Below are 19,717 nucleotides of genomic sequence, written 5' to 3' on the forward strand. Positions count from 1 at the left end.
AAGGACAAGCTTATAATTATAGGTGACTTCAATTCTAGAGTAGGCTCAGACTACCAGACATGGTAGAAATGGGAAGAAATGGAGAAATGGAATTGGAAACAGCAACAGCAAGGTCACCTACTCCTGAAGGCTTTTGCATTTCATGACCATTGCATCACAACACTGTCATTCATTTACCTAAATGCAAAAAACTTACTGGATGAATCCTCACAGAAAACATTGGTATCAAGTAGACTATATGATTATAAGGAGAAGAGACAGACAGGATGTGATAGTTATGAAGGCAATGTGTGGTGCAGACACAGACTCATCCTCTCCAAGACAAATATTCACATATTCACATTCAACTGAAATGGTGTTTCCAAGGCAAAATGACTACTAGAAGAAGCAATGTCAAGAGATTAGAGCTGAAAAGGAACAATGTATTGCTAACTTAGGGCAAAGATGCACAATCATAGAGTTGGCAACAGTGGAGCAGAAAAAGAATGGAAGGCTTTCAGAGATTTGGTGCACAGCATGCATTTGCTCATCTGGGTCAAAACACTCAAAAACATAAGGACTTGGTGTGATGAAATCGATGGGGTAATACAGAACTTGCTAAATGAAAAACAAGAACTCTATAGGGTTTACAGCAGGATAATTGGTCCATTTCTAAGAAGGCAGCATTCAATTTCATCAAAAATAAAGAATAAACAAGAACTCTTGGCACAGTAAGAAGGCAGATGAAATTCAGTTTCATGCACTTAGTAACAGTCCAAAGTGTTTTTCTGATGCCCTAAAAGTTATTTATGGGTGAAGACCTTTGGATGCATCTCAGCTATTCAGTGCTGATGGAACCATATTGATTAATGATAGGGACATGTGTCTACAGAGATGGGCTTAAGATCACTTCCACAGTGTTCTTAACAGACTGTCATCAATCCATGCAGAAGCTATTTACCATTTACCTAAAGTCGAATACAATCTGTTCCTCACTGAAATTCCAACTGAAGTAGAGGTTGTAAATGTCATTAATCTTTCAAGTGGCAAAACACATGGTACTTACTCTATTCCAGCTGAGATTTACAAGGTGGGATTCCATTGTTCATCTAAAACTTTACTGAAATTATCCAGATTATAGAACATAAAGAGATTATCCCCCAAGAATTCAAGGATGCTTTCATCATCCATCTCTATAACAGAAAAGGAATAGATTGTCTTATGACAATCACATGGGTATTTCTCTTTTGGTCATTGCTGCTAAGATTCTTGCTAGGGTTTTTCTCAACAGGCTTCACCTGAACGATCATCACCTCCCTGAAAGCCAATGTAGCTACAAAAGGCATCAAGGAACAGTCGATATGGTATTCACTGCCTGACAACTCCAGGAAAAAAGCCAGGAGCAGAACAGAGATTTGTATACAGCATTTGTAGATGTGAACAAGACCTTTGATACTATCAGTCATGAGGACTTATGCAAAATTGTGTCAAAATTTGGTTGCACAGAGAAGTTCATCAGTGGTATTACATCAGTTTCATGATGTCACACTTACCCAGGTCCTGAATGGTGGATAATGCCCTCCTGCTTTTCTTGGCTCCAGTGGAATGAAAGAAGAATGTGTCCTTGCTCCCATGCTTTTTAGCATGATGTTTTCAGTTAAGTTATCAAATGCCTTCACTGAGAATGAATAGGGCATCAAGGTCAGATAATGCACTAGCAGTAAAGTATTCAACTTGAAAAGGAAACAACCAAGACCAAAGTGGAAGGAGCATTGGTGCATGTTCTTCTGTTTGCAGATGGTTGGGCACTCAGAGAATCCTCTGAAGCTGAGTTGCAACAATATGGATAGATTCTCTGCTGCTTATACTAATTTTGCTCTAACAATTAATACCAAGAAAACACGGGTGCTCCATCATCCAACACCACACCATTCATATGTGGAACCATTAGTTACAGCAAATGAAGAGATTTTGAGTACTGTCAAGAAATTCACTTGCTTTAGCACTCACTTTCTAGGGAGGTACAATGAAGTTGACACATTGCCAGGGCTAGCTCAGTATTTGGGAGGCTCCAAAAGAAAGTGTGGGAGAGAAGAGGTATTGATCAACTACCAAACCGAAGGTCTGAACTCATTGTTATATTGCCTATGAAACCTGGATAGTCTACGAGCTCCATGTCATAAAACTGAATCACTTCCATTTAAATTTTCTCAGGAAGATAAATAAGATCACCTGGCAGGAAGAGATATCAGATATCTCCAAACTGTCAAATATTCCAACATTATTACAAAAAGTTGGCCACATTGTTAGAACGCCAGACATACACTTGCCCAAAAAACTATTTTATGGAAAACTCACACAGGGTAAGTGCTCACAAAGAGGTCAGAAGAAGTGATACTGAGACACCCTGAAGGACTTTCTGAAGAACTTGAAAACTGATTTTGCAGCATGGGAGACACTGGCACAGGACCACTCAGCATGGCATGCCCTCATCAGTGAAGGGGCTGCACTTCAGGAAGAAGGCAGAATTAAAGCAAGTCAAAGGAGACAAATACATGTAAGTTTAGAGTTACCATCTTAGATGTTTGCATGGGCCATTTGTGCCTGAACTGTGGTAGAGCATTCTTAGTTCACACTGGTCTGATCAGTCTCAGTTGGACTTACTGTAATTTTTTTCAAACATAGTGATGTCATTTTGGTCTTTTATTGATAATGAACGAAAGGAACCATTATTGAAATACTTTTCATTACTACACAAAAATAACCTATATTGAATGATTTGTCTTCCATATGGAAATTTGAGGGTGAGGGAAGTAGAGAGGGAGAAAGGGAGAAAATTTCTAATTCAATGTTTTAAAAATGAATATTAAAATTATAAGAAAAAAATAAGAAATTAAAGGTAAAGATTAAACAAGAAACATAGAAAAATATAAGCTGATCAAGACTTTTATTATCAAATAACCTGATCGAAATTTGATATGAATCAGATCTATTTTAGATCCTGTCCAAAGACTTTTGCCAGAGAAAAGATTTTCTTGTAACGCTATAATACCTATTACAGAATCTTATTTTAGGGATTCTAAAGAATAAGAAAATTGTGGTGCAGGATAATGCATCTTAGATTGCAAATAAAAAGATTTGCTTTCAAATTAAGAAGCCAAGGTCATTTACTGCATCACCAGTTGTCTCGATTGTATTGCCACTACATCATGATGATTTTGGAAGAGAGAGTGAGATAGATAACTTCTTACAAATTTTCCTCATTTAAATCCCATTTACTCACAAATCAAAAGGCATCATCCATATTAATCCATATTAATTTACCATTCCTAAAGTGACAAAGCAACAGGTGCAGATATACTGGGAACTGTACAACTGAACAACCCTGCATACAGTTGGACTAGGTCATAGGGTTGTTTCCTCACTGAAAACAAAAGTGGGATTCAGTAGTCCTCTGAGTGTCTTTTAATAGTGAAACTGATCAACTCCTTTTGTGAGGAAGGGACTAGAAAGAGATGCTTTAAAAATTTTCTGCTTTCTCAACCCTGTCCAGTTTACTGCAGCAGGTAGGGATACCACCCTGAGGTCAAGACACACACACACACACACACACACACACACACACACACACACACACACACTCACTCACAATCTATAAAAACATTCGAAGAAGTTAACATTCACCATCAGAACATGGAATGTGCACACACACTCATCAAAAATATAAGATCCAATATACTTGAAAGATGAACAGCTTTTGTTGCAAGAGAACTTAGTAAATATCACATCCAAATAGCATTCCTGAGTGAAACAAGGAAGGAAAATGACATATTTTTCTGGAGTAGCCAGCTCCCATATTTCAAGTTATGGCTCATTGTTTTAAAAAAAATGTGAGTGTATACTAAGAGAACGTAATAGGTAGATCCTTAAATGTAAAATTATATCATGTAACTGTAAGGACTTAGAATATTTATTTATTACTATGTATTTTTTAAAGTACTGATTAATTCTTAATTAATCCACTCATTCAGTTAAGAGTTAATAAATTCCTACTGTGTGCACAATTCAGTAGTCAGCTTTTCTGCATTTTTCCTCATTTTGTCATCATTAGATGCAAGAATAAAAAGGGGTATGAATTAGTACTGTGAAATGAGCAATAGATTTGGATTCTGATTACTCATTCAAGTCCCAGCTCTGCCACATGCTTTTTTGTCTAACTTGGGATAAGTACTATTATACAGCACCTCAGCTTTTTTCAACTGTAAGATGAATAGGGCTAAACTAGATATTATGGCCAGCTATAAATTTATACTTCTAATAGACAGCAAACAGTAGGATAAAATATTTTAAAATTGAAAGATGAGACATACAATTTGATAGACTTACCATTGGTTTTCACCCCATATAGCATATGTATTTTTTTAAAGTCCTCAGATGTTATTTGATTACTGTAAGGTGCTCTCAGTATGTAAACTCTCTCCATTAAAACCCATTAGCAAATTATCTTTAACTTATAACTTTAGGATTTACAGCTATTTTAATATCATCTACACATGAGGAAACTGAGGCCTAGAAATTTAGTGACTTGCTTAAATTTATATGGGTATTAAATTTTAGTCAGGATATAAGCTCAAACCTCCTGCCTTCAAATTCACTATGACACTCTGTTACCCTTTATTCAATATTTGAATAATTGAGAGAGAAAATGAATTAGCCATGATAATTTGGTAAGGATATGTAAGGAGAATGACTATAATCTAAAACTTTCTGATCTCATGATAGACATTCTATGATGCCACACTACTTCCTTGGACGTAAATGTAAACATACCAATGATTATTTACTGATTACTTGTTATTCTTTTGGGGGGTAAACTATCAGCCTATTTCCAAAAAATAGTAAGAATAGCTAAATTGGTTATTTTTATCCATCTTTTATATTTGCAATAGTCATTTGTTACAAAGAAGGAACACATCACTACATTAACAGAAGAAGGGAGAAAAAGGAAGAGAAAAAAAGCTAGACTACAATGTGAGTGAAATGACTATGTCCTCTGAAACTTCCTGGATTATTTACAGAATTCAGCTTAAGTTTAGAAAGAAATCCAATTATCAGACTGTTAACGTCCATAAGTGAAAGCACAACTCCTTTCTCAACTAAGATAAGTGAAGTGCCTTCACAGTTCTGGCACTAATTGGTCATTTGGAGCCCTGGGAGTTTCCAGGATTGACAGAGAGAAAATGAAAAGCTATGCTGAGTCACTGATAATTAAGTGAAGACAGACTAAAACAAAACCTATTTATTCTACCAGTTTAGAAAAGTCTGAATTTCTATAACAAAAGAAAAAACTCAAATTGGGCAAAACACTATGACATTGAAACAGTGTGAAATATTGTTGGATGTTAGTTGAACTGTGAGTTGGTTCAATCATTTGTAAAAGCAACTTGTAATTACACTAAGTATGTGAATCACATGCTCTTACCTTTTGATACAGATAATAATTCAATGAGATCAGAGATTTAAAGTAAGATACATATAACTACAATATTTAAAACAGCTATTTTTATAATAGTTTAGAACTAGGGAATTTATAAACAAGTTGAGGTACAAGTATTAATGATAAATCACTATAAAGTAAGAAAACATGAATATGGTAAATAGAGAAGCATTGAAAAATGTACATATTATCTGATGCAAATGAATTTAACAGTAAGGAAAACAACCTACACAATTACTATAACAATATACATGAAAAGAACAATAAAAATATTGAAATAAATGCTGTAAAATTAAGACAAAATATTGCCCCATCAGGAAGAGATAAAAATGCACCTCCTTTCCTTTATCAAAGAGATGGGACTCCTATGGGAGAAGAGCACTAAATATAATGATAGAATTGATTTCTAAACTTAGCGCTCTCTCTCTCTCTCTCTCTCTTTCTCTCTCTCTCTCTCTCTCTCTCTGACTCTTTGTCTATCTGTCTCTTTTCCTTTCTCTCTGAAAGACATGGCATACAGGGAAGGAATTGGGGAGGGAAATCTAGATGATTCAAAATAAAGATAGCACATTTTCAAAGGAATCATGCACAAAAGATCACTGGTTATTTGAATTTGAATTATTTCAATGAATTAAAGATCAATGAACTGCAGTAGACAGAAATACTACCTTGTTAGTAATATATGTTTAAAAAGGGAGGGTTTGTTTCTAAAATATTCATTCCTATCCTGAGTGAAAGAAAAAAATAAAGCTTAAAAAGAGATACAATTTGGAGATGCCAATATGAGTTACCTTAAAATTGCATGTAATAGTGCTGAAAAGGGAGCATGTACGTTCATACAAGGCTCATCAAATTACCATTTCCAATCACCAAAGCTGATAACAAAATGAGAATAAAAATTGTTCAAGGGTGAGCTCCCAATAAATAGGTACAAGCTAGTCTTAGTAATGAAAATACCTTTCTTGAAACAATTTCAGTAAGCTGTCAAAGCTCAGCAGACATGACAGCATTGCCTGTTTCTAAGAGACTATCTACATTATGAACTCTTTTAGAGGTTTTACAGATAATGGAGATGAAGCTAATTTTATTGCAAAGTAATATTTCTGTCTTGTACCATGAAATCAAATTGGGTCAATATACACAGACACAAAGCAATTATATTATTAATAAAAGTATCATGTTGGTATTTTGAATGTTTATTATTTTTTTATTTAAATAATATGAAGGATAGGTTGTTGCTTATATGGTTCTTTCAATTAAAACAATATTTCTAAGATTGTAGAGAACTTTATCTGATTTACAGGCAATGAATTTTGAAGATTAGCCACTAATTATTGCAAATACAGTAGAACTCAGAGCAAAAATTAATACCCCAATATTTATCTACTGATTATATCCAAGGTTTTAAGCCATACACACTCATTGATACAATATTAGCTTTGATTCTCCTGGGGACAGAATTTCAGGGCTGAATATGTCACTGCCCCATCCCACTGAAGGTTCTGTCCATTTGAAGTTAAGCAAAGTGAAACCACCAGTGAAGTACAAGTTTACACACAATCAAGTAGGGTGTCAACTCATTCAGGACAGGCACTGATTGTCTTTTTGGTATTCTTTCCCCAGTTCTTAACACAATGCCTTGATAAAGTAGCCAGTTAATTAATGTTTATTAAACTTAATAATATGCTAGAGATGTGCATTTTGAAAACAGTGGATGAAACAAACTGGTATATAACTACAAAAAATGATATTGTTTTTCAAAAGTTCATTAGTATATCTCTATTATAAACAATTCATTAATCCAAATATTTTGAACTGACAAATAACAAAATTTGATTGAATTGTTGACAACATGGTATGCTGTTAGAGCTGAGAAATGAGAGACAACTTACTAAAATTCCCTCAGTTTACATGTGAGTAAAAAAAGAAACCCATAAAGATTAGTGATTTGTTTGAAGTCACTGGAGTTGGTTGCAGAGCTGTCCTAGCAACTCAGATTCTCTTTCCATACATTGAAATTTACCACTGTGGTACATTCTACTTTTCAATTGAACATTTTACTAATTTAATTAATCTCTGGTTAGAAACTATGCAGTTCAGTTAAGATGATGAAACTAGTATTTAGAGGAGTCATCACCTTAGAAACTAAATCCCAGGTAATAATAATAAGAGTTTTTAGTAGCGTTACATTCTGAAGGGAATATTTTGTGGGGTACACTGTGGAAGAATTTTTATTTGGAGATTGGTCACCTAAGACTAAGACATATAGTCTCCTTATATAATCCTTAATTGTGTGCTCTTTTTAGGTTATCATTTTGCTCCCCAAAATAAGCAAGATTAACTGAGACAAAGCAAAGATTGTGGTTTTTATTTTCCCCAGAATTACAAACAAGATTTGAGAAAGGTTTAACATTGACCTTCGGAGAACAAGGGGTAATTTATAACCTTACTGTCGTCCATACCAAGGCACTATTTCCACCTCAACTTATTTGTTACTTTGACTCTTATTCCATAAATCTGACCACAAGCAAGATTTCTTTGAGTTTCTCTAGTAGACCATTACTCTGTACACTGATAAGCACTTGTACTATGTCTTAGAGTTGGTTGATGATTATCTATCATAACTCATTCATTTTAAATGTTCTGGAAACAGAGGACAGAAAACATATTATTCACAAGTCTGTTGTGCACGGGATCAGAAACATATATTGCAATAATAATATACCAATTTACTTATATGCAAAAATATAAAAGTAATATGATGATGGTTATAAATGAGCAACTGAATAAAAACAATGGGAACTTAGGCATTTTAATATGCTTCTAAAAACTTTAAAGAATAGCAAATGACATGAACAGCAGGTGAAGTCATTTAGACATAAAAGTTTTAATATTTCATTAAAACATCATTACCATAACTCTTCCACCTTCTTTTATCTTATCCAAAGAGGACTGATTAAAATTGAATGTTCCATCTTTCTCATTTCTTTCTCCATTCTTTCCATTTGATAATCAAAGTTTTGTTTTAAGCATATTTAAACATTTTCTAAGAAGACCAGATAATAAGATATTCTGAACACAGTGATGAGGAAAGCTTATAAATAGATTTACGAGATAAGTTTTAGAAATGTCATGAATCACTCAAAAGTTTGAGAAAAAAGATGTCCTTGAAAAAGAATTCAAGAAAAACATTTTTTCTTCCATATAGAGAATGATTACCATTACCTTTCCTAGTGTTTTTGTTTATACAATAAATGGATGAATTTTCTTGGCAGGCATAATAGATAGTATTTAATTTAGGATCATGAAAAATATAATCAACTCCAATACAAAACAATTAATAAATATATAATTTTAGGAAAGAAAAATCTGAACCTCACATTTCTTATTTATCAAATGGAGATAATACTTCCTACTTCAGAAATTTTTTTTATGAAATTCAAATGAGGTAAATTATTTAAAAACCTTTACAAAACTTAAAGTACTAAGTTCCTGGCATATAAGGAACACTTAATAAATACATATATAATCTTGTCACAAATATGTTGTGGTAAAGTATGTATAAAAATGATGTTATATTTGGGCTAAATTCTAGACAAAAAATAATGTGCCAAGTTCAGGGTCTAGTGATACCCCATACTATATTTTCTCTCCAGATATGTTTTTTGTAAAACTCATGAAACAGGGATTGAGAATGGGATAATTTCCCTTCTGTAAAATCAAAAACCTTACAAAGTATCAATCTTTTTAAATGTCAATGTTTTGTTGCATTTACAATATTTTAAAATTCTTGGCATTATTTAAATATATGCCTAAAGTCTCAAGGGTATGTATTTTTCAATGGCACTTTGAACAGGACTTTTAATACATCTTCTGAAGAGCAAGCTATGAAGAACCACATCTGAAATTCTTTCAATGAATATGAAAAGTCCTGAATTGTTCTAAGGAATTTGGCATCAAATATTAGTAAGGTGCACTAAAATTATAAGTTCATGGTTGGAAACTATTTTGTGTCTATATGTAGATACTAGCATCAAAATCAAAACTGAATAGCATTACATATTTTCAAATGTTAATAATTATTTCTAATGCATTTCAAATGAAACATTGCCTTGGCATAAGGCAAAATCTTCTATACTATTCATTATAGTGCTCTCATTAGGGATCACATCATGAAATTTCTAAAAGGAAGAAACTTTCAAAATTAAAAATAGAAAACTTGGATTTCATATCAAGCTATCATGGTACTAAATTTCACTCAACAACAATAACAACAGCAAAAATAGACCAGTATATTTTGCCCTATTGAGTATTCATTTCGTTTCCTAAAAAATGCAAAATGCACTTAATTTATAAATTTAAAAAATGAGAAGTCAAAATTCCTAAATAACAAAGACAAAATCTCTTAAGGTATTAAAAAAATTTCAGGGATGTAATTCTGTTCATGTAAATTTATTGATTAGATTAATCCATGAATTCATTCCTGGAATGAATATAAATATAAATGGTATGCCCATGTAATCCCATTTTCCATGATCCAAATTTTGCCTAGGGACCAATCAAAGTAAAAGGTTGTTCTCTTTATATTTATTGAAAGCAGGGAAAACTTTAATAATTTGAAATGTTCTCCCTTGATTTTCATAGAGCAACTAGAAAATGTTGTAATGTAAAAGGGGTGTGTGATAACATAAGCTAAATTTACATTTTAATTTTTTTTCTAAACATAGTGCTTTATTTCATCTAACACAGAGCTATCTAAAATTATAACAACAATGTTTTGGGGATAATGGGAAAGGCGTATTTTTGTGGTTGCTGTTTTTATCTTTTAAAACAATTGTTTTTCTTTTAAAAAAATTTTTGAGAACATCTGTTCTGACATAAATTAAAAATATATATTTCCAGATGCACTAAATAAAGCCATGTCCTATTATAATTTTAAATGGTATTTAGATTTAAATTGCACTACCACAGTCATCACTTACATAATTTTATATTGCTTTTCTTTGTCTTTTTTTTTTCAGTGTAGGAGGATGGTGGACTCTAGAATAAAGTCTTCTTAAAAGCAGATTTATTTTTACAATGGATACATTTATTGTAAATATTTGAGACATTCAAAACATTGGTTCTCCAAAATAAACATGTAATTAAATACAATTGGTTTGGGTACAACCAATGAAAACAACTATCATATCTCTTTCATGTTAGAATTTTCCTAGCATTGTATGATTACATGATAAATTCTCACTTTTCCTCTATTATCACAATTTCATACTTTTCTGACAAATTTTATCTAATACTTAATTCTCTTTCACCACCAATATTCTGTCAACTTGCTTCTCTAACTTAATCTTCCATTAAGTCTTTCATTTCATCAGTATATTTTTAAAGTAAAGTAAGATGTACATTTTAATGTGAATTTTCTATTAATTTTAGCAATATCACTCTGTATTCCTTGAAGAAAGCTGGTATGTAGCAAAACAAATTTAAAAACATATTAAGGATATTTATTCATCTTTTCTAAAATGATATCTTATAAAATTATTCTACATAGTTTTTCTTAAAAGAGCATTCCTAATACATATGTAGTGAGACTGAATTTAGAAATGCAGTGAGAATAACTACATCTTTCTGACAAGGTTCTAGGATACCCATGAAAAAGTGGAGAGATTTTTTGCTAACGTTATTGAATTGAGTTCCCATTCCAGAACATCTCCCACCACCACTTAACTGTCATTGATTAGCATTCCAATTCCACTTACCAAAATTGCATCTGTCAGCTATTTCTGAGGGATATTTATAGTTAAGCTACAGCAAGAAAGGAGATATAAACACTATCCTCCAAATGGCACACTGTCCCCAGGCTACCCTATTTCCTGGAGGATCAGGACTACAACTTCTCCTTAACATTGGTCCATCAAATATATTTCCAAAAATATTTCAACTATAGTTCTACTGGGTCCATTCACAAGTCATTCTGTAATTGTCCTAGGTTGGAGAGGAAGGTCTGAGGAAGTAATCATGTCTTCAAATAGTTCTTGCTTTTTCACTATACTACTGTCAGGCAGAGATGAGGATAAGGTCAACGTCTTTTGAATGTGTCTTAGCTCTGGCTCAGTAGTCAATCAATAGTCTGTCTGACCAGAAAAATTATTAAAATGTCTGTATGTATTCCACAATGGGGAGTAGGTAAATATTCTAATAGCAAGAAAAAGTAAAAAGATGAAAGATAATTCATTTGCATATTCCAAAGTCCATATCTCATATCACACCTAGGGTTTGTCTGTCATTTTTTTTTCCCAAGAGATTAAATGTATCATTCAATTTTTACACTCAAAATTCATGATATCTAATTACATTAATCTGAGTTCTCAGGATTTCAATGTTGCTTTTCTTTATAATGTTGCAATTACATAAACTGTTATGGTTCTGATTATTTCTCATTCTTAAAATTTCACTCAGATTTCTCAGAAAACAATCCATTACAATAATATAAAATAAGTCAATTATTTCCCAAATAATGGGCACCCTCTTTGTTTTCAGTTTTGTTTTTACTACCACAAAATGTAGCACTCTGTAGAGTTTAAATAAGACAACTTTAGTGGAAATGCATTTAAAGGAGGTTCTCTCTTAATAGCTAAACATTCTCCTGAGCTTAGTAGCTTAATTATGATCATCACTGAGTCAAAGATCCAAATTGGTTTCCTGAATGGCTAAGTCAATTCATAGCTTCACCAATATTAAAAACCTGTTTTCTCTCAGTCTTTCTAAAAGCTGCCATTTTTCTTTTTTTGATCATTTTTCCATTCTGAGAGGTTTGAAGTAGAAACTCAGAACTGTTGTAATTTCCATTTATATACTAATAAATGATGTGGAGAATTTTTAAATGACCATAACTTGGATTTCTTCCTTTGTAAAGTACTATCTGTTTATCTGTTGAGAAATAACATTTCAAATCTTAAAGTAGGGTATATTAGAAATTAACCAGTATAGAGAAAATATTAATACTTATTTTGGAAAGCAAAGAAATTCATTTTTCTTAATTCAACATGAATCTCTACATTCAGGCAAAAGTTTCTATATAATGATTCAATTTTTGCAAAGCTGGTATGATTTGTGAAGCAATGAGATGAATCCAGACTGATTATTAATATTAGTTAAAACGTAATTGCTCCAAAATGTTTTCTGATTTTTAGTATTCTATGGTTAGTGAGTCATTCATTTCACCAAGTGAACTAAGAAAAAAAGATTTGAGACCGAGTTTGTGGAACAATAAGGGGAACATATAATGAGGGAAAACAGGAAAGAAAAAAGAAAGTATGTCATCTTGAAATTTAGTCTCTAAGTCATACATAAATTCCTCCAGACAAGCTATCCAAAGTGCAAGGTACTATATGGATCTACACATTCACAAAAATTCATTGTTCATGAGGCTCAGTTAGATGATTACTTTATTAGTCAATCTAAAGATAAAATTAATTCAAAGAAAAGTCATTTAAATAAATTAGAATTGAGTCTGACCCAAACATACCCCACTCCCATCTGAGATAATGAATCTTCTGAGCTAAGTAAACCAAGAAAAATACCAAATCCTAATTGAATAAGGGATATACATGAGATAAAACAGGAAGACAGAAACTTGATAAACTATTTTAAAACACTGGAGGAAAAATATATGACCTCAAGAGAACTTGAACGTAATGAAACCAGAGAAACAAAATAGAATAGCAAGGAGGAAAAATGGCAAAGGAAATTATACCTTAAAATAAATGGTAAAAAAAAACAACTTACCCAGGTACGGAATACCCTGAAAATTATAATGAAGTTAAGAAAAACAATCACTCAATGAGAAAATTTATATATATATATATATATATATATATATATATATATATATATATATATATATACACACACATTATCTCTCTATCTCTCTATTATCTAATTCTCTCTCTCTCTCTCCCTCTCTCTAGAAAAGGGCTGCTCCTTTGTCTGGGACAGACTAGAAGAAAAAGAAGTGCCTAGGGTTTAGGTGTCTTTGACTCCTCAATCCTTCAGGATCAGGTGTTTCCACATACTAGGCTTTCAACACTACCCCTGCATTACACACTAGGTTAACTGACCTACACTCTCCACAAAGCAATGCCCCAAACTATTTAATAATTTGTCTTATGGGACAATTTCAGAGGCAAATACCTATCCAGATTCAAAACTGGAGGCCATGTTTCTCCACTCTTTTACTTCACCAGATGATGAAGTTATGATCAATGAATTCTCAGCTTCCTTCTTTCTCACATTCTAATTTCCAAGTACAAACCATTGCAATTCCTATGCACAGCAGTCAAAAGTCTTATTGTGTCTTATAGAGATTTCAAGTATCCCAAGTCTCACCAGAAACTCTCCAAGATTGAGAAACAAAAACTTTTGATATTTTAGTCATTAAAGCTTCTAGAAAAGGGAGGATGTATCAAATGGATGATAATGTATCACAAAGAAATATATGTCACAACTACCTTTTTAAAAATTTTTTCAGAGAATCAAATGAAGTAATGTATACAAAGTGTTTTGGAAGTAAAAATATAATTTTGTTAAAATAAGATATTATTTGTGAATATGTAAATACATATGCAAACCAAAGTGTTCCTTTAAAATTGCTGATTATGAGGGTCAAGTTACAAAGATAAGTAGATGAAAACATTTATTAAAGTAAGACCACATTAATACCTAACTTATGTTGAGCTCCTTTCAAATGTAACTGGATCATTCCAATACTTGTCAAGGAGATGGGATTTGAGTAACAAATTGGCATAGAAATGGCCAGAAGAATTAATAAACATGCCCTTGGGGCATGTAACATCTGTCCAGTGACCAATGACTAATTTACCAATGCCGTTAGTAGAACCTTTGAGAACTTTCTTTATGTTCATTTTCTCTTGTTCTATAAAACCATTACTTTTATAATAAGAACTGTTTGGTCATTATTTAGCAAATATGCATTGTCTGTTTAGAACTTAATGCAAAGTTATTATGGAATAAAATGTGTGTTTTCATTTGGATTATTTAGTCTTACATAAAAAGAAGCTGCTAAGAGGAAAGACTAATATCATGATAATATTATACTCAATCTACACTTTGGGAAGTGGTAAATTTCAGATAAAAAGATGTAAAGAAGAAGAATTTGAAAGACTTCTTCCACTAGTTATAAACTTAGGTTTTATGTCCTTTATTATTGAAATTTTTAAAAGAACATTTTATTTATGTATTTTTCCAACTACATGCAATGATAGTTTTCAACTGTCATTTTTGCAAGGTTTTGATTCCACATTTTTCTCTCTCTCTCCTTTTCCATCCCTTTTTCCTTGACAGAAATCAATCTTATATAGTCATACATGTATAACCATATCAACCATATAATCACATTAATCATAATGTGAAAGAAGAATTGATTAAAAATGGGAAAACATGAAAGAAAGTAAGCTTTGGCCTACATTATTTAAATTCCATAGTTTCTTCTTTGAATATAGATGGTATTTTCTTTTTTAATTTTATTTATTTAAAGGCAATGGGGTTAAGTGGCTTGCCCAAGGCCACACAGCTAGGTAATTATTAAGTGTCTGAGGCTGGATTTGAACTCAGGTACTCTTGACTCCAGGGCCAGTGCTATATCTCCTGAGCTACCTAGCTACCCCAATTGCAAGGCTTTTAAAATTGTTTTGATTATTGTACCACTGAATTGAATAAGTCTATCAAAATTGATCATCACCCAATGTTACTGTTAATGTGTATGATGTTCTTCTGGTTCTGCTCACTTTACTCAGCATGATTTCTAACAGAACAATAGTACACCTTCACATTCATATGCCACAATTTGTTAAACCTTCCCCAATTGATGAACATTGCCTCAATTTCCTATTCTTTGCCACTCTGAAAATAGCTGATATAAATATTTTTACCCTTTTTTGTTATCTTGTGGGGATACAGACCTAGTAGTGGTATTGCTGGATTAAAGGCTAAGCACAGTTTTATTGCCCTTTGGGTGCAATTCCAAATTGGTCTCCAGAAAGTTCACAACTCTACCAATAATGCCTTAGTGTCCAAGCATTTGACATACCCTTCAACAATGATCATTCTTTTAAGGCACATTAAATCTGATAGGTGTGAAGTTGTACCTTAGAGTTGTTTTAATTTGCATATCTCTCATCAATAATGATTTAGAGTAATTTTTCACATGACTATAGATAGCCTAAATATTTTTATCTGAGAATTCTCTTATCATATCTTTTGACCATTTATAAATTGGAGAATGATTTGTATTCTTATATATTGACTCATTTCTCTCTATATTTTACAAATGAGTCCTTTGTCAGAAACACTAGTTATAAAAATTGTTTCCCAACTTACTAGCTTCCTTTTAATCTTGGTTGTATTTATTCTATTTGTGCAAAAACTTTCCAGTGTAATGTAATCAAAATTATCCATTTTTAATTTTATAATGTTCTCTCTTTTTTGATCTTAAAATGCTTCCCTTTCCAGAGATCTGACAGGTAAACTATTCTTTATTCTAATTGTCTTATGATATCATCTTCTATGACTAAATCCTGTACCCATTTTGACCTGATTTTTGTGTAGGGTATGAAATATTGGTTTATACTTAGTTTCTGCCATACTATCTTCCAATTTTCCCTGCAGTTCTCAATCAAAGAGTGAGGTTTTATCCCAGTAACAGAAATCTTTGGGTTTCTCAAACAACAGATTACCATAATTATTTACTACTCTTTCTTTTGCACCTAATTTATAACTCCCTTGGTATTTTTGACATTTTGTTCCTCCATATGAGTTTGATCACTATTTTTTTCTAGCTCAAAAAGGGAACATTTCAGTAGTTTAGTTAGTATGGCTCTAAAAAATTAATTTAATTTAGGTAGAATTTTCAGTTTTATTATAAGAGTTCAGTTAACCCATGAACAATTGACATTTACACAATTACACAATGATTTATTTGTGTGAAAAGTGTTTTATGGTTGTTTTTATAAAACCTCTGAAATTGTCTTGATATGCAGATTCCCAAGTATTTTATGTTGTCTACAATTACTTTAAGTGAAATTTCTCTTTTCATCTCTTGCCATTGTATCTAATTGCTAGATAATAAGTGTTTGAGGTTGGATTTGAACTCAGATCTTACTGACTCCAGGCTCAGTACTACCCATCATAATCACTTTATAGCAGTCTCTGTTTATTCCTATGCTCTTTAATATTTTTAATAGGAATTGGTACTTTATTTTGTCAAAAAGATGTTTCACTATTGGTTAAAATAATCATATGATTTCTGTTAATTTTGTTCTTGATATGGTCAACAATTCTGATAGTTTTTCCAATATTGAAAAAAATCTGCATTCCTGACATAAATCCTACTTGATAATAAAGTATTATCCTAGTGATAATTTTCTGTAATCACTTAGCTAATAATTTATTTAAATTTTTGCATCCATTTTTGATATGGAAATTGGTCTATAATTTTCTTTCTCTATTCTGACTCTTCTTGGTTTAGGTATCAGCACCATATTGGTATAATGGAAGGAATTTAGCAGAACTTCTTCACTTATTTTTTCAAATAGTTTATATAGAATTAGAACTAATTATCTCTTGGATGTTTGATAGAATACATTGATGAATTCATCTAGCCATGGAAAATATTTTTTCTTAGGGAGTTTAAATGATGATTTGTTCAATATTTTTTTTTTCTGAAATGGGATTTTTAAAGTATTTAATTTCCTCTTTTAACCTGAGCACTTTATATTTTGTAAATATTTATCCAGGTTCCTGAAGACTGACAAATACATTGACATGCAGTTAAACAAAATAACTATGAATTATTACTTCAATTTCCTCCACATTAGTAGCGAATTCACCTTTTTAATTTTTCATACTGATAATTTGATTTTCTCCTTTCTTTTTTTAATCAAATTAACCCATTATCTATCTTATTGTTTTTCTCATAGCACAACTCAATTTTATTAGTTCAACAGCTTTATTACCTATGATTATAATAATTTCTCCTATAAATTTCAGAATTTCTAATTTGATATTCATTTGGATATTTTTTATTTGTCCTTTCTTTAGTTTTTTTAGTTGCATGACCAATTCATTGATTTCCTTTTTTTTTCTATTTTATTCATGTAAGCATTTAGAGATATAATATTTCCCCGATTATTGCTTTGGTTATATCTCCAAAATTTTGGGATGTTATTGTCATTGTACTGGATTAAATTATTAATTATTTATATGATTTTTTTGATCCCCTCATTCTTTAAAATTAGGTTATAGAGTTTCCAATTAATTTTAGGTCTATCCTTCCTTGGCCTTCGATTGATAGTGATCTTTATTGAACCATGATCCAAAAGAATACTTTTAAAATTGTTGCCATTCTGCTTTAATTACGAGTCTTTTAATACCCTAAAAATGGTCAATTTTTCTGAAGATATCATGTGCTGAAGAATGAAAGGTATATTCCTTTCTATATCAATTGAATTTCCTTCAGCGGTATATAATATCTTACTTTTCTAGTATTATCTTCTTAAATTTAACTTACTTCTTGTTTATTTTATGGTTAAAGCTTTTTTTTTTTTCAAATTCTGAGAAAGGGAGTTTGAGGTCCCCCAACAGTATAATTTTTCTTTCTATGTCTTCCTATAACTCATTTAACTCCTCTAAGAATGTAGGTGCTCTACCACCTGATGCATTTATATTCAGTACTGATATTGCTTCATTGTATATGGTACCTTTTAGGAAGATGCAGTTTTCTTCCTTATTCATTTTAATGAGATCTATTTTTGCAATTGCGTTGTCTTTGATAAGGACTACTACCCCTGACTTTTTCACATCAACATTGTACCTTTATGCAGTGTGTATCTCTCTGCTTCAAATACGTTTCTTTTAAGCAGCATATTGTAGGATTCTGGTTTTTATGCCACTATACTGTTATTTTTTTCTATTTTATGGGAGAGTTCATTCCATTTACATTCAATTATAATTACTAACTCTTTATTACCTTCCGTGGTATCTCCCCCTCCATTTTAACTTTTTCCTCTTTTTACCCTATTGCTCTTCACCATTGTTTTGCTCCTTAATACATCTCCCTTCAATACTTCCTCCTTTCTATCAGTCACCCTCCCTTTTCTTCTCTCTTTCTCTTTTCTGCTTCTTCCCTCTCTTCTCTCTTCTTTCCCCATTATTTTCCCTCCCAATAGCTGAATGGTAAAATAAATTTCTAAACTCAAATGAACGTATGTGTTATTCCTTCTTTGAAACAAAACCAATGAAAGTAAGATTCAAGCAATTCTCATCCCCTCCATTTTTCCCTGTACTGTAATAGGTTGTTTGTATTCTTGACATGATGCAATTTACCACATTATGCCTCTCCTTCCTCCCATTTCTAATGATCACTCACTTTCATTTAAATGTCTTAATTTGTGTTATTATTTTATTGTTTTATTGAATAGCAGTCTTTTCTTGTCCCAATTTATTTTTTCCATGCAATTCTTGAGTCTCCTGTTTCAAGATCACATTTTCTCTCCTCCTCCTCTGGTCTTTTCATCAGGAATGTTTGAAAATCACCTATTTTGTTAAATATCCATCTTTTTCCTGGAAGACTATGCTCAGTTTTGCTAGTTAGTTGGTTGAAATACAAGCTCCCTTGACCTCTGGTAATATTCCTGGTCCCTCAGTCCTCTAAGGTTGATGCAGTGAAGTCCTGTGTAATCCTGATTGTGGCTCTTTGGAATTTGAATTACTTCTTTCTGCTCTGTTGCAAGTTTTCTCCTTGGTCTGATAATTCTGGAATTTGACTACAATAGACTTTTCATCTTGGAATCCCTTTCAGTAGAAGATTGGTGGATTCTTTCAATGACTATTTTGACCACTGATTCCTGGATATAAGGGCATTTTTCCTTGATAATTTCCTGAAGAATGCTTTCTAGACATTTTTTATGATCATGACTTTAAGGTAGTCCAATAATTTGGATATTCTCTCTTCTGGATCTATTCAAGGTCAGTGGTTTTACCAATGAAGTATTTTACATTTTCTTCTGCTTTTTTTCATTTTATTTTTAATTTTGTTTAACTGATTCTTTATATCTCATGGAGTTATTAGTATCCCCAGCCTATTCTTCAAGGAGTTACTTTCTTCAGTTTTCTTTCACATTTCCTTGTCCATTTGTTCACTTATATTTTTAAAGGAGCTGCTGT

This window comes from Macrotis lagotis, chromosome 7 (assembly GCF_037893015.1).
Source record: "Macrotis lagotis isolate mMagLag1 chromosome 7, bilby.v1.9.chrom.fasta, whole genome shotgun sequence".
Taxonomy (NCBI): Eukaryota; Metazoa; Chordata; class Mammalia; order Peramelemorphia; family Peramelidae; genus Macrotis; species Macrotis lagotis.